Source organism: Orcinus orca, chromosome X (genome assembly GCF_937001465.1).
Source record: "Orcinus orca chromosome X, mOrcOrc1.1, whole genome shotgun sequence".
Taxonomy (NCBI): domain Eukaryota; kingdom Metazoa; phylum Chordata; class Mammalia; order Artiodactyla; family Delphinidae; genus Orcinus; species Orcinus orca.
The window spans coordinates 85,034,564-85,046,742 of record NC_064580.1 but is presented as its reverse complement, the minus strand read 5'-3'; the positions used below and the strand labels follow the sequence as shown (position 1 = coordinate 85,046,742).

Sequence of the window (12,179 nt, the reverse complement as noted above, 5' to 3'; positions counted from 1 at the left end):
AACTCATGAACACACAGGAGCAAGGCAATTTGCTCCGCCATTTTTCATCTCAGGTATGCAGCAACAGTATGCATTCTGAGTCACGCAGAGTCCACTCTAAAGAATGTGTGCTGTGAGCTCAGAGGGGCTAATAATCAAATTAGGATACTAACAAAAGGCAATTTATAATGCTGAAACTAATGAGAGGTCAAAGAACAAAACTCTGCAAGGAGTTTTAATTATCCTGTCCTTTGTGACTCCACAAGAACATTTTTTTTTTTTTGCGATACGCGGGCCTCTCACTGCTGTGGCCTCTCCCGTTGCGGAGCACAGGCTCCGGACGTGCAGACTCAGCGGCCATGGCTCACGGGCCCAGTCGCTCCGCGGCATGTGGGATCTTCCCGGACGGGGGCACGAACCCGTGTCCCCTGCATCGGCAGGCGGACTCTCAACCACTGTGCCACCAGGGAAGCCCCACAAGAACATTTTTAAAGGAACACTGTCACCAGTATTCAACTGGTACTTTAAGTTCCATTAAGATTTACATAAGCTATTACATAAATGGGAAATACAGACTTTCTTTCCAAGTAGAGTAGGGATCTAAATCCTTCTCTTCAGGGATGGAAAACAAGCACTGTCTTGCTTTGATGTTCAATTTATTGGATCCTTTCCTTCCCATAGCACTGATGGAGAAACATGAAGCCTCTCTTCAAGGGAATCTCTAGATTGGATACCATATAGAAAGAAAAGAACTGTAACAACCAAAACAACTACAACAGTTTTTCTGTCCTTGTTTCCTGTGCCATTTCATTTTCACTTTTTTTTTTTTTCTAGTTTGTTTGTGTTTTATTGACTCTGTGATGCTCAGGCCTTGACTACGAACTCTGGCAGTGGATACAGCGGTTTCTTCTGCTGCTGCTTCTTGGTATTCAACTTCTCATGCTTGTTGAACCTGCAGCATGTGTTTTCTTGGGCTGCAGATCCAGAGGCCTGTACTTCTTGCCCTTGTAGAATTTCGTGAGGTTCTCTTTCTGAGTCTTATTAACAACAGTGAGAACTCGGGCAATGGATTTATAAACATCTAGGATCTTGGAGAGCTTGGATGCCACATTGCTTGTCACTTTGGTGATTTCCAGCTACGACAGCTCCACCTTCAAGTCATCCAGCTGTTTCAGCAGCTCCATCTTTTTGCCAGGAAGATCTCAAGCTTTAATCTTGGCCATGACTGCACAAGCTGCGCCACTGCCTGCTCTTGAGGGAAAGAGTTTTTTTCACTTCTTATTTTCACTTTCCTCTGTCATATATATATCCACACGCACCACCACAACCACCACACCCAGCATTTCTGCAGGTCAAAGTGCCCTTCATCTCTCAGAGCCTAACTTCTTTCTAGGAGGTGTTTGAGATGGGTTTGTATATTTATCTGTTTGTTTGGAGAAGAGTGGCATAATTGATGAACTGAAGAAAGTGACAATATCAACTGAATGTGGAACCTCTCAGGCAAAAATAAAACCAAAAAGCTGCTACCCTTAAAAGCTAGAGAAAAGTGGAGATGTTAGCAGCAACATACTGTGAACACGGCTGGTCTGGAAAGGCTTTTGGTACCAAGAGGGTTAATTGTCCAAAGGTAATGTCTACCCATCAAGCCAATTTAAGGCCAAAGAATGCATCTTGGCAAGGAGTTTTCTTTTATCAATAACTGCGTCAATAAAACAGCAAATGGAACACAAAAAAATCGAGCACATCCATATCATCAGGGCAGCACGACAAGTAGCCCAGAGCACTGGAGGGTCTGGGTGTTGAACTAGTTGCCCTTATTACCGAAAAAAAACGTTAAAGTATAAAAGCAATTCCAACAAGGAAATTGGGAACAATGCAAATAACAAAACTTTCTTCCTGAAAAGGAAGAAAAAACCTGCAAATTCTTCTGCTAAACTTGTCATCACCACACCCTGCCATGTGACATTTACATTGTTCTTTTAAATAGGTAGTCCATCGTTTTATGAGACAGTGTAGCTTAAGGGCTAAGAGTGTGGGTTCTAGAGTCAAACTAAATCCAGTTCCATCACTTCTTAGCCACATAGTCTTGGGCAGGTTACTTTTTTCTTTCTAAGCCTCAGTTTCCTCATGTGTAAAACTGGGATAATGGCAAGGCAGCAAAAGTCCAGGCTTTGGAGTCAAACTGCCTGGTTCCCAGTCCTCTACTCCACCACTTACTGGCAGTGTGACCTTGAGCAAATTGCATAACTTCTCTGTGGCTCAGTTTCCCCTTCAATAAAATGTGCCCAATTGATTGTTAGGATCTCACAGGATCATTTTGAAAATTATATGTATTATAGAACACAGGTAAAGCACTTAGTAAGTGCTCCACAGATATAAGTCATTAGTACCTACCTCAGAAGGTTGTAGTAAGGACGAAATGAGACAAAGAAAAGCTTTTAAGCTTGGTATACTCAGTGCTCAATAAATGCTAGCTTTTGTTACGTGCTTGTCTTTTGACTCTCCAACTGGCTTTTAAGCTTCTAGAGGATGAGTCTTAATTTTTTTTCTTCATACTATAATATCTAGCACTCTGTTATATGCAAATAAAAGTAACTCAACTATAGCCAAAGGAAAGAAAGGAACAAATCCTCATGCAGAAAAAGTAGAAACTCAAATATCAGAACCGTGGACTCACATGCCATGAAAAGATTGGGTTTAGTAAAAATTAATGGTACAGGTCAAACAACATGTCTGATTTTTGGCAAATCATAAATATTATCAAGAGCAAACAATTTGGCATTTGATTTCTTACTTGTGTAGGGGAGTATAAATATTTTTCGCTCTACCCTTCTAGGTTCTTAGCTGAGACCCCCTGTAATAAAAGACAGATTAGGGCTTCCCTGGTGGCGCAGTGGTTGAGAGTCCGCCTGCGATGCAGGGGACGCGGGTTCGTGCCCCGGCCCGGGAGGATCCCACATGCCTGGAGCGGCTGGGCCTGTGAACCATGGCCGCAGAGCCTGCGCGTCTGGAGCCTGTGCTCCGCAACGGGAGAGGCCACAACAGTCCGGAGCCCCACAAAGATATGAGGCTCAAAAGGAAGCCAGACAATAGAGGCTTATATACCATCCCGAGGCAAGGAAAGGAATAGGGGTCTGGGGCTTTAAAGCAGGGGAGGCAAGTCATTGGACGATGAGAAGAGAAAATGTGTGGTAAACAAAAGTTGCACTGCCAGGTAGATAAATTTCTCAGGTAAAAAAATGATCTCTGATAAAATCTCTCTTCCTGCTACCAGCCCCCTTTCTAATGTAAATTTCATTTATAAATGTAGCTTTCCCTTACAAAAGGGCAACTTTGTTTTCAGAGCTTCTCCTATGTCTGTAGTTTCTCAAGATGATTCTTAGGCCAAAGAGACATATTTTGGGGTGGCATTTCATTTGAAAATATTGATGACTACAATAGATGACTCAGTTAAAAAAAAAAAAGGCCAAACGAATGATGTTACATAGACGCAGCTTAGGAGGTATTTCTCACGCTTGAGACTTCTGTGAATCACCTTTACAAATTTCATTACTTCAGTATACCACCAAAAACATTCCTTCACAATTTATGCTTTATACACATACCACATTTACTATTATTTTCTTAACAACTTTTTCTTTGAACTAACTTAAATTGTGTTAAAAACAAGACAACAGGTCCAAAATGGAGTCACTTATGCCAAGCCCCATGTCTCCAAGACTTAATTATGGTTTTGGTCTCTCCCAGAAATGGAATCGAAAACCAGTCAATCAGGAATCACCTCGTTAGCACTAGCGAGGTCATCTGCCTGATAGACACCTGCCATCCCCTAAAGGAAAGTGACCTTGCCATAAACAATCCACTTTTTGCCCAATTAACTTTCTTATTCCCACTCCCTTCTACCTATAAAATTCTGTCATTTTGTACAGCTCCTCAGAGCTCCTTTCTATCTGCTAGAAGGGATGCTGTCCAATTCATGAACTATTAAATAAAGCCAGTAAGATCTTTAAAATTTACTCAATTGTACTTAGATTTTTTTTTTTTTTTTTTTTTTTGGTTGTGGTACGCAGGGCTCTCACTGTTGTGGCCTCTCCCGTTGCAGAGCACAGGCTCCAGACGCGCAGGCTCAGCGGCCATGGCTCACGGGCCCATCCGCTCCGCAGCATGTGGGATCTTCCCAGACCGGGACACGAACCCGTGTCCCCTGCATCGGCAGACGGTCTCTCAACCACTGCGCCACCAGGGAAGCCCATGTACTTAGATTTTTAACAATTGTTTTTACTAATCGATTTGAAAAGCTGAGTTTATATCATTACATAAAATGGAAACCAGTATCATTTATCATAAATAGAAGGTGAGAGTAAAAGTAAATATAATGAAAACAAAACAGTGTTCTTAAAATCTAGATAAATATTGTTGCCTGGCAGAGGCTCCTGAGTCTGTGGCTTTGAGACCTGCTTTTTCTTTGTTAAGAAGTTTGTTTAGAACACATCAGAAATGTTTAAGACTAACTTTCACCAAAGTGAGAACTGAAAAAGAATTTAAAAGGGAAAACTTCCCCACTCTATGACTCAGTATTATTTAATGTCTATATACTCTGTGCACCACCTGAAATCATTTTGTGATTTCATGAAACACTGGCCTAGATGATCAATGAAGAATGGTTTCTGGTTCCCCAAATGCCTGTACAATATTGTTCTCAGGGTGTAGCCCCTGAATTACCTGCATCCGAATCACCCATGGGTGCTTGTTTAAAAAGGGGGGTGGTAACTAATGAATCACTACTTAATCTGGAGACTGGGACCCGACATATTACATTATTAAGAAACACCCACAGGTGATTTTGATGCACAATAAAGTCTGAAAACCAGGGCTATATTATAGCAATTATTGAAGAAGGTGGAACCATCCCTATAACAGCTCTGTAGATACAGAAAAGCTGAAAGGAAAAGTGAACGGAGAATTTAGCTAAAGGAGGTAATCTGCCCCAGACCTGAACTGTGAGGCTACAGTCTGCGTGATAAGCACTGCATTTAACTGGAGTATTTTAATACCAGAATGAAGTAGAAAGGGAAAAAAAAGAAGAAAGGCATCCGGCAATGAGAGAACAAAAAGATTCAATGAAGAAAGGGATTGATTTACAAGAAAAGATGAAAGGAATTTAAAATGTGGCTTTGCTAAGTGATCACTAAGCAGGGGTGTGATAACAGTTTACAGATGTTTGAATCATATACTAAAAAGAGGAGGAGGAATTTGTTAAGTAAGAACAAGAAGGGATAATTAGACATTAAGAGAATGTAATTGACCAAATTCTCTTTCCATATAACTCAGCTTAAGCATTCCTGCTCTGCATGTTGTGTCCAACTTCTGCCCTAAGGGATGTGCTCTGATCTTCTTCTCCCCAAAAGAGGCTTGAGCATCACTCTAGTATCTGTGCCTTTGTTCAAGCATATTCCTCTGAAGGGGAGCAGAATATGCCATCCCAAAATATTCCTCTTTGGTGTGAGGATTATTTTGAGCTGATTATTTTTGAGAGGCTGCAAATAGAAGATTCTCTGAAAATAGAATAGAGCTTGACCTTTCCTGAGGGCAAATTACATTTATGAGGGAAACCTCCATTTGTAAGGGTGTTTCCCTCTCTCTACCAGGAAGAGAAAGTTGGCTCTAAATCACAAGAGAATTCTGTCAATGGAGAAGGCACTGACTGAAATCTGCATAACAAGACTTACCCTTGTTTACTGTGCTTTTCCTGATCACCTCTCATAACTGGCTCCCCCACCTAACTTCCAGGTCACTGTGGCTGTCATGACCTCCACATCCCTTCCAAAATTACAGCCTAGACTCTCACTCCACTAGGGCAAAGCCTAAAGGTCTAGTGGCCCTAACAAACACCTTAAGAGCATTATAGGGGAGTCTGCACTAGAGCTTGGGAGACCTCCACTTTGAGGAGCTGAGAAATTGATTGGCAGTAGGGCCAGACTCTGGCAAAACCAACCAGTTGTAAAATTTGTCTTCAGCAGCTTTTTTGTGCCACCCCCAGTTCCAGATTCCCAGACATCTCAGAATATATAAGTAAATGTCCCTCTTGTAAGAGGAGAAAGGGATCAAATAAATACCACTCATACATGGAATGTCTTAATATGTATTGGGCTCCACCCCACAGGCCTGCAAGCCCTGTACTTGCCCGACATCAAGACCAAAGAAAGAGCCCAGCGTCAGCAATAGAGACATCAGTGGTTTAATGGATGGGGGATCTTACACGGCTGAAGCAACACCGTGCGCAGTGGAAGGCAGGCAGGACACAGCAGCAGTCTTGCAGTCTTCACTCCTGGGGTGGAGGTTGCTGGGAAACCAGGTGGAAATGTTCTGACCTAGGATTAGGACAATCACTAGCTGGGTCTGGGGGCACGTATGTAGGAAGGTCGGTCATGTGAGTAGGGTGTAGGTGAAGCAGGCGCTGGTCGAGCAGGGGATGTACAGAGAGCAAGAGAACAGCCATCTTGAGTGGTGTGACCATATAATACGTTACCTCTGGGAGCAGGAATGGTAATTACTGTAAAAGAGCACTGTGGGGGGACTTCCCTGGTGGTGCTGTGGTTAAGACTCCGCACTCCCAATGCAGGGGGCTGGGGTTCAATCCTTAGTCAGGGAACTAGATCCCACATGCATGCCACAACTAAGAGTTCACATGCCACAACTAAGGAGCCAATGAGCCACAACTAAGGAGCCCGTGAGCTGCAACTAAGGAGCCAGCAAGCCACAACTAAGACCCAGCACAACCAAATAAATAAATAAAATAAATAAATAAACATTAAAAAAAAAGAGCACTGTGGAGAAAGGAAGATGCTTAAATCAAATGCAAAAATTCTAAAATTAGAATTTTAGACACTGAGCATCTGAGTACTGAGCTTTTTGGGTGAAGAGGAATACCAAAAATAGACCTCATTTTACCACATTAGTGATTCTGTAGGGGAGGAAAAATAATTTTCCATTTACCCTTTTGGTTCTTGATTGAGACTCCCTGGCAATCAAAAACAGATTACAAGAGAAAAACAAACGGAAGTCTAATAACATGTATACCTCCTGTATACACGGGAGATACTCAGGAAAACTAACTCCCTGAGATGAGCTGGGCCAAGCCATCGCCTTAAATACTATTTCCATCTAAAAATAAAAGAAGTTGGGGGAGGGAGATGCCAGTTATGGGAGGTAACCAGGAGAAGCACAGTAAACAAGGGTAAGGTTGTTATACAGATTTAAGTCATTGCCTTGTCCATTGATATTGTTGCTGGTGAATTTAAGGTTCTTTCTTCATCGCGAAGGAATTTGGAAACGAAGTGATAGGTAAGAAGTGGATTTATAGAGACAAACACACTCCACAGATAGAGTGTGGGCCATCTTGGAAGGCAAGAGGCAAGAGGCCTCGAAATATGGCATGGTTAGTTTGTATGGGCTGGATAATTTCATAGGCTAATGAGTGGGAAGATTATTCCAACTATTTTGGGGAAGGAGTGGGAATTTCCAGGAATTGGGCCACCACCCACTTTTTGACCTTTCATGGTTGGAGGCAAAACTGTCATGGCGCTGGTGGGTGTGTCGCTTAACTTATGCTAATGTATTACAATGAGCATATAATGAGGTTCAAGGTCTACTGGAAGTCGAATCTTCCACCATCTTGGACCTAGTTGGTTCTCACTCGTTTTCATCATGTACTATGGCTATGTCTTCCTTTTAAAGGTTGTGCCTTTCCCCCTTCCCTCCTGTTCCAATATGAGTTTCCAGAAATTTACAGTCATCCTTCTCTTCCTGGTAGAGAGAGGAAGACACCCTTACAAATGGAGATCTCCCTTATAAATATAAATTTGCCTCAGGCAAGGGCAACTTCTACTCTGTTTTCAGAGATTCTCCTGTGTCTGCAGCCTCTCAAAAATAATTAGCCCAAAATAATTCTCAGGACAAAAAGATATATTTTGGGGTGGCATATTCTGCTCCCCTTCACCACATTAGTGACGCTAAACTGCTGTCCCCAAATTTCAAACTGATCAGTGACACCTGAAAAAACCTGGATATTGAAGCTATGCCCTGCGCTACCCTCTTCTGTCCCCTGACAGTTCAGAAACATTAACTTATTGAGTGACTTTCAGAGCCCACTTACTGAAGGTCTGACATAGCCACATAGCAGTTTGTAACTTTAGATACACTACCAAATGTAAAATAGATAGTTAGTGGGAAGCAGCTGCATAGCACGGGGAGATCAGCTCGGTGCTTTGTGACCACCTAGAGGGGTGGGATAGGAAGGGTGGGAGGGAGACTCAAGAGGGAGGAGATATGGGGATATATGTATACGTAGAGCTGATTCACTTTGTTATACAGCAGCAACCAACACAACACTGTAAAGCAATTATACTCCAATAAAGATGTTAAAAATATATATTTTTCAGATTTACATACGCCTTCACATATACCACCTGTATTTCCTCTCCCAGTCCTTTTATAGTTTCTCAATAGCTCACTTTACTGTGGACTCACATGAGCTTAGAATGCTGTTCAATCAACCAACAATTTCCTGACTGAATGATTAAGAAATGTGGCATAAGTGGCATAATTTGAGACTCAAGCTAGACTAGACTGAGAAGCAGAAATGCAGAGGAAGGGCTTTAAAATACATCACTTGATGGATAGCCTGAATCATCGCTGGGTCTCTTCCATCTATGTATTTTATATAATAAAGTAGCACTGTACTTTACAAGGAATTTCACATTACCATAGAAGATTCTCTTTCATTGTATTTTAATTTGGGTTTAATATAGAAAATATTTGAATGTCCTATTCATCAGCTGAAGAGCGTTTCTATCAGAAGTAGATAAAGGCTGTGTTGCTTTTGTCTGTTCAACACTTTTTTCTCCTTCACTTGGGAGTAGAGCTCTCCTTTCCTCTGGGGAAACACAGTTCATGTGGTTTTACTCCTGCCCTGGCCACTGGGGTGGTCTTATGACCCAGAAGTGTTCTCATGACCCAGATTTGGTTAATCAGAATACCCCATGTCTCTTGCCCCAGTGATTGGTCCAAGGATGATCACAAGATTCAGGTCAGACTAGCCAAGGTGCTTTGGCTGAAATCACTGCATGCAAGTTTGGGGTCATCCTGCCATGCCTGTGCCTCTGTGGAGGGGAGCTGTATGAGAATGAAGACAAGCAGAAGTGATGGATGGAGAGAGAGAGAGTTGGAACTCCTAGATGTAGCTGTGCCTGGAGCTCATTGAAACCCCCCTTCGACTTCACAAGTACATAAGCCATTACATTCTCCTTTTCTGCTTATTTGGGTTCATATTGGGTTTCTGACACTCGCAACCAAAATATTTCCACATAACACATTTCCAGGTTTTACTTAGGAAAAATGAATTAAACATAGAAGAATACTTTGCTTTATGTAATTGGTATCTTTTTCAGAAGTTGAAGTTAAATAAATTTTTGTGAATCAAATCATACGAAGGGGGACAGAACATGCCATCCAAACTATGCCCCTTTGGCACAAGGATTATTCTGAGCTATTTTGAAAAGCTGAAGACACAGGAGAAGCTCTGTAAACAGTGGAAATGATTCTTTTGTAAGGTACATTTACATTAGAAAGGGGGCCTGTAGCAGGAAGCTCACTTTTTCACCTGAGAGATCTGCCTGGCAGGGCAAGCTTTGTTTACCAAACATTTTCTTTTCTCACTTTCCTGTGAATTGCCTTCCCTGCTTTGAAGTCCCAGACCCCTATCCCTTTCCTTAGCTCAGGATGATATATAAGACTCTATTGCCTGGCAGATTTTTGAGTTATATCTTTGTGGGGCTCCCATACATACTTATGTGCTATGTAAATTAATTTATTTTTCTTCTGTTCATCTGTCTTTTTGTTGTTGGGGGTGGGGGTGGGGAGGTTTCAGCCAAGAACATAGAAGAGTAGAGGGAAAATTGTATTTCCTCCCATATACATACTACATCAAAAACAGTACATTGTTAAAAGGAGACTTGTTGGGAATCTTTCATAGTACAGGTTTTTGGGGCGGCTTTCTGTTTGTTTGTTTGTTTGTTTTTAAGGAACGGCATTACAAACGTAGAAATGTTCAAGTACATGTTGGCGATTCTGGGAGAGCTACTTGGCCGCTTTCATGATCCCAGAAAGAGAGCAATGACTTTATTGATTTCATTATTTCTCGGGTATTAATTCTCACGCTTGTAGGCTTAGAAATTTGATTTAGTTGGTATACTAAGATAGGATCTATCCCTCAGGGAAGGATTCCCAATGAACAAGCTCACAGAGACTAAAATAGAAAACCAAAATGCCAATTGATTAATGGACAATTACAAAGACAGTCCTCCAATGGACAAGAATCCTTGCATCAGCAGATCATTGCATTTTGTTTTTGAGGGCATAAGTTTCATCCTGATAATCTTGATTCAGTCACATATGCTTTTCATAGGCCTATAGTATAGTACAGGCATACTTCAGAGATACTGGGGGTTGGGTTCACTGCAATAAAGCAAATATCCCAATAAAGTGAGTCACGTGATTTTTTTGGTTTCCCAGTGCATATAAGAGTAATGTTTACCCTATACTGAAGTCTATTAAGTGTGCAATAGCAAAAGCAATATATATACCTTAATTTAAAAATACTTGACTGCTAAAAATGCCCATTTATAATAGTTACATCAAAGATCACTGACACAAATCATCATAACAAATATAATAATGATGAAGAAGTTCTAAATATTTTGAGAATCACCGAAATGTGATACATAGACATGAAGCGAGCAAATGCTGTTGGAAAAATAGCACTGATAGACTTCCTCCTTGCAATGTTGTCACACATCTTCAATTTGTAAAAAATGTAGTAACTGTAAAGTGCAATAAAGTGCAATAAAATGAGTTATGCCTGTATATGAAAAAGTTTGGAATTAGATATCAATGTTAACAAATCATGGAACTTCACATAAAAATCTGGATTTACAACTTCTCTTGAAAAATCAAAATACCTACCAACACTAATTTCTCTGATCATGGCAACCATGGCATGGATCTGAGTAGGGCCTGAGCCCTTTATAAGAGACTTGGACTCTCCTATATACTAGAGTCCTCATCAGGCCCATTGTCTTCATTTATATTCCCTTCCTGGCCTATACAGGTATTTGAATTTCATACATTTAGAAATGAAAGTTACATGTGACGTCAATAAGCTCTTTCCTTCCCCCTAGCCACAGAGTTTGATTCAAGAGTGGGAATGTGAGTGAAGCCAATGTAATTAGAGTGAATCTCAGGGGTTTTGCTGGGAATGTTGGGGCAAAGATGCTCGCCGTTTTTTCTGCTGCAAATGAAAAAGGAGGCATGTATGTCTGGGTGTTTTCTGGCAGCCATCCTGGGACTATAAGGGAAGCAAGTCTTATGATGACAAATTACATCAAAGAAGACAGCAGAAACACCAAAAGAAATAGGATCCTTTGGGACTTGAGTGAGCTGCAGGATCAAGCCTTACCTAAAGCTACACTGGAATTTTCAGGTACGTAGGTGTCATTATTTAAACCAGTTTGAGTTGGGTGTGAGGGGAGCAGAATATGCCGCCCCAAAATTTGTTTTTTTAGTGTAAAGATTATTTTGGGCTGATTATTTTTGAGAGCTTGCAGACACAAGAGAATATCTGGAAACAGTAAAAGTTACCCTTGTTAGGGAAATTTATGCTTATAAGGGAAATCTCCACTTGAAAGTGTGGCTCCCTCTCTGTTCCAGACTATTTAGATGACTAAATCTCTAGGAATTTTTGAATGGAAAAGGCAACCACTCAAATCTGCATAACAACCATACCCTTGTCTACTATGCTTTTCCTAATAGCTTTCCATAACTGGCCCCCACAACCCTCAACACCTTCTTTGTCTTTAGCTGGATATGGTGTTTAACGTGATGACTTGGGCTATTTCCAGAAGTTACTCAGTTTTTGTGGGTCTCTCCAATATATATAGGAGGTATACATGGTATTAAACTTGTTTGTTTTTCTCCTGTCAATCTGTCTTTTATTACAGGGTGTCTCAGCCAAGAACTTAGGAGGGTAAAGGGAAAATATTTTTTCTTCCTCTACAGGTGATTTGCCACAAAAAGTATTCTGATATGGGAAAGGTACTTTTTTTCTCCAATAGAATGTCTAGCAAAACTATTGTTACTCATGA

At 41.1% G+C, this 12,179-nt stretch overlaps 1 pseudogene; it reads right to left on the bottom strand.

The window, feature by feature from the left end:
* Positions 1-843: 843 nt before the first annotated feature.
* Positions 844-1,202, bottom strand: LOC101274966 (60S ribosomal protein L35-like; annotated as a pseudogene).
* Between the last annotated feature and the right edge of the window lie 10,977 nt (positions 1,203-12,179).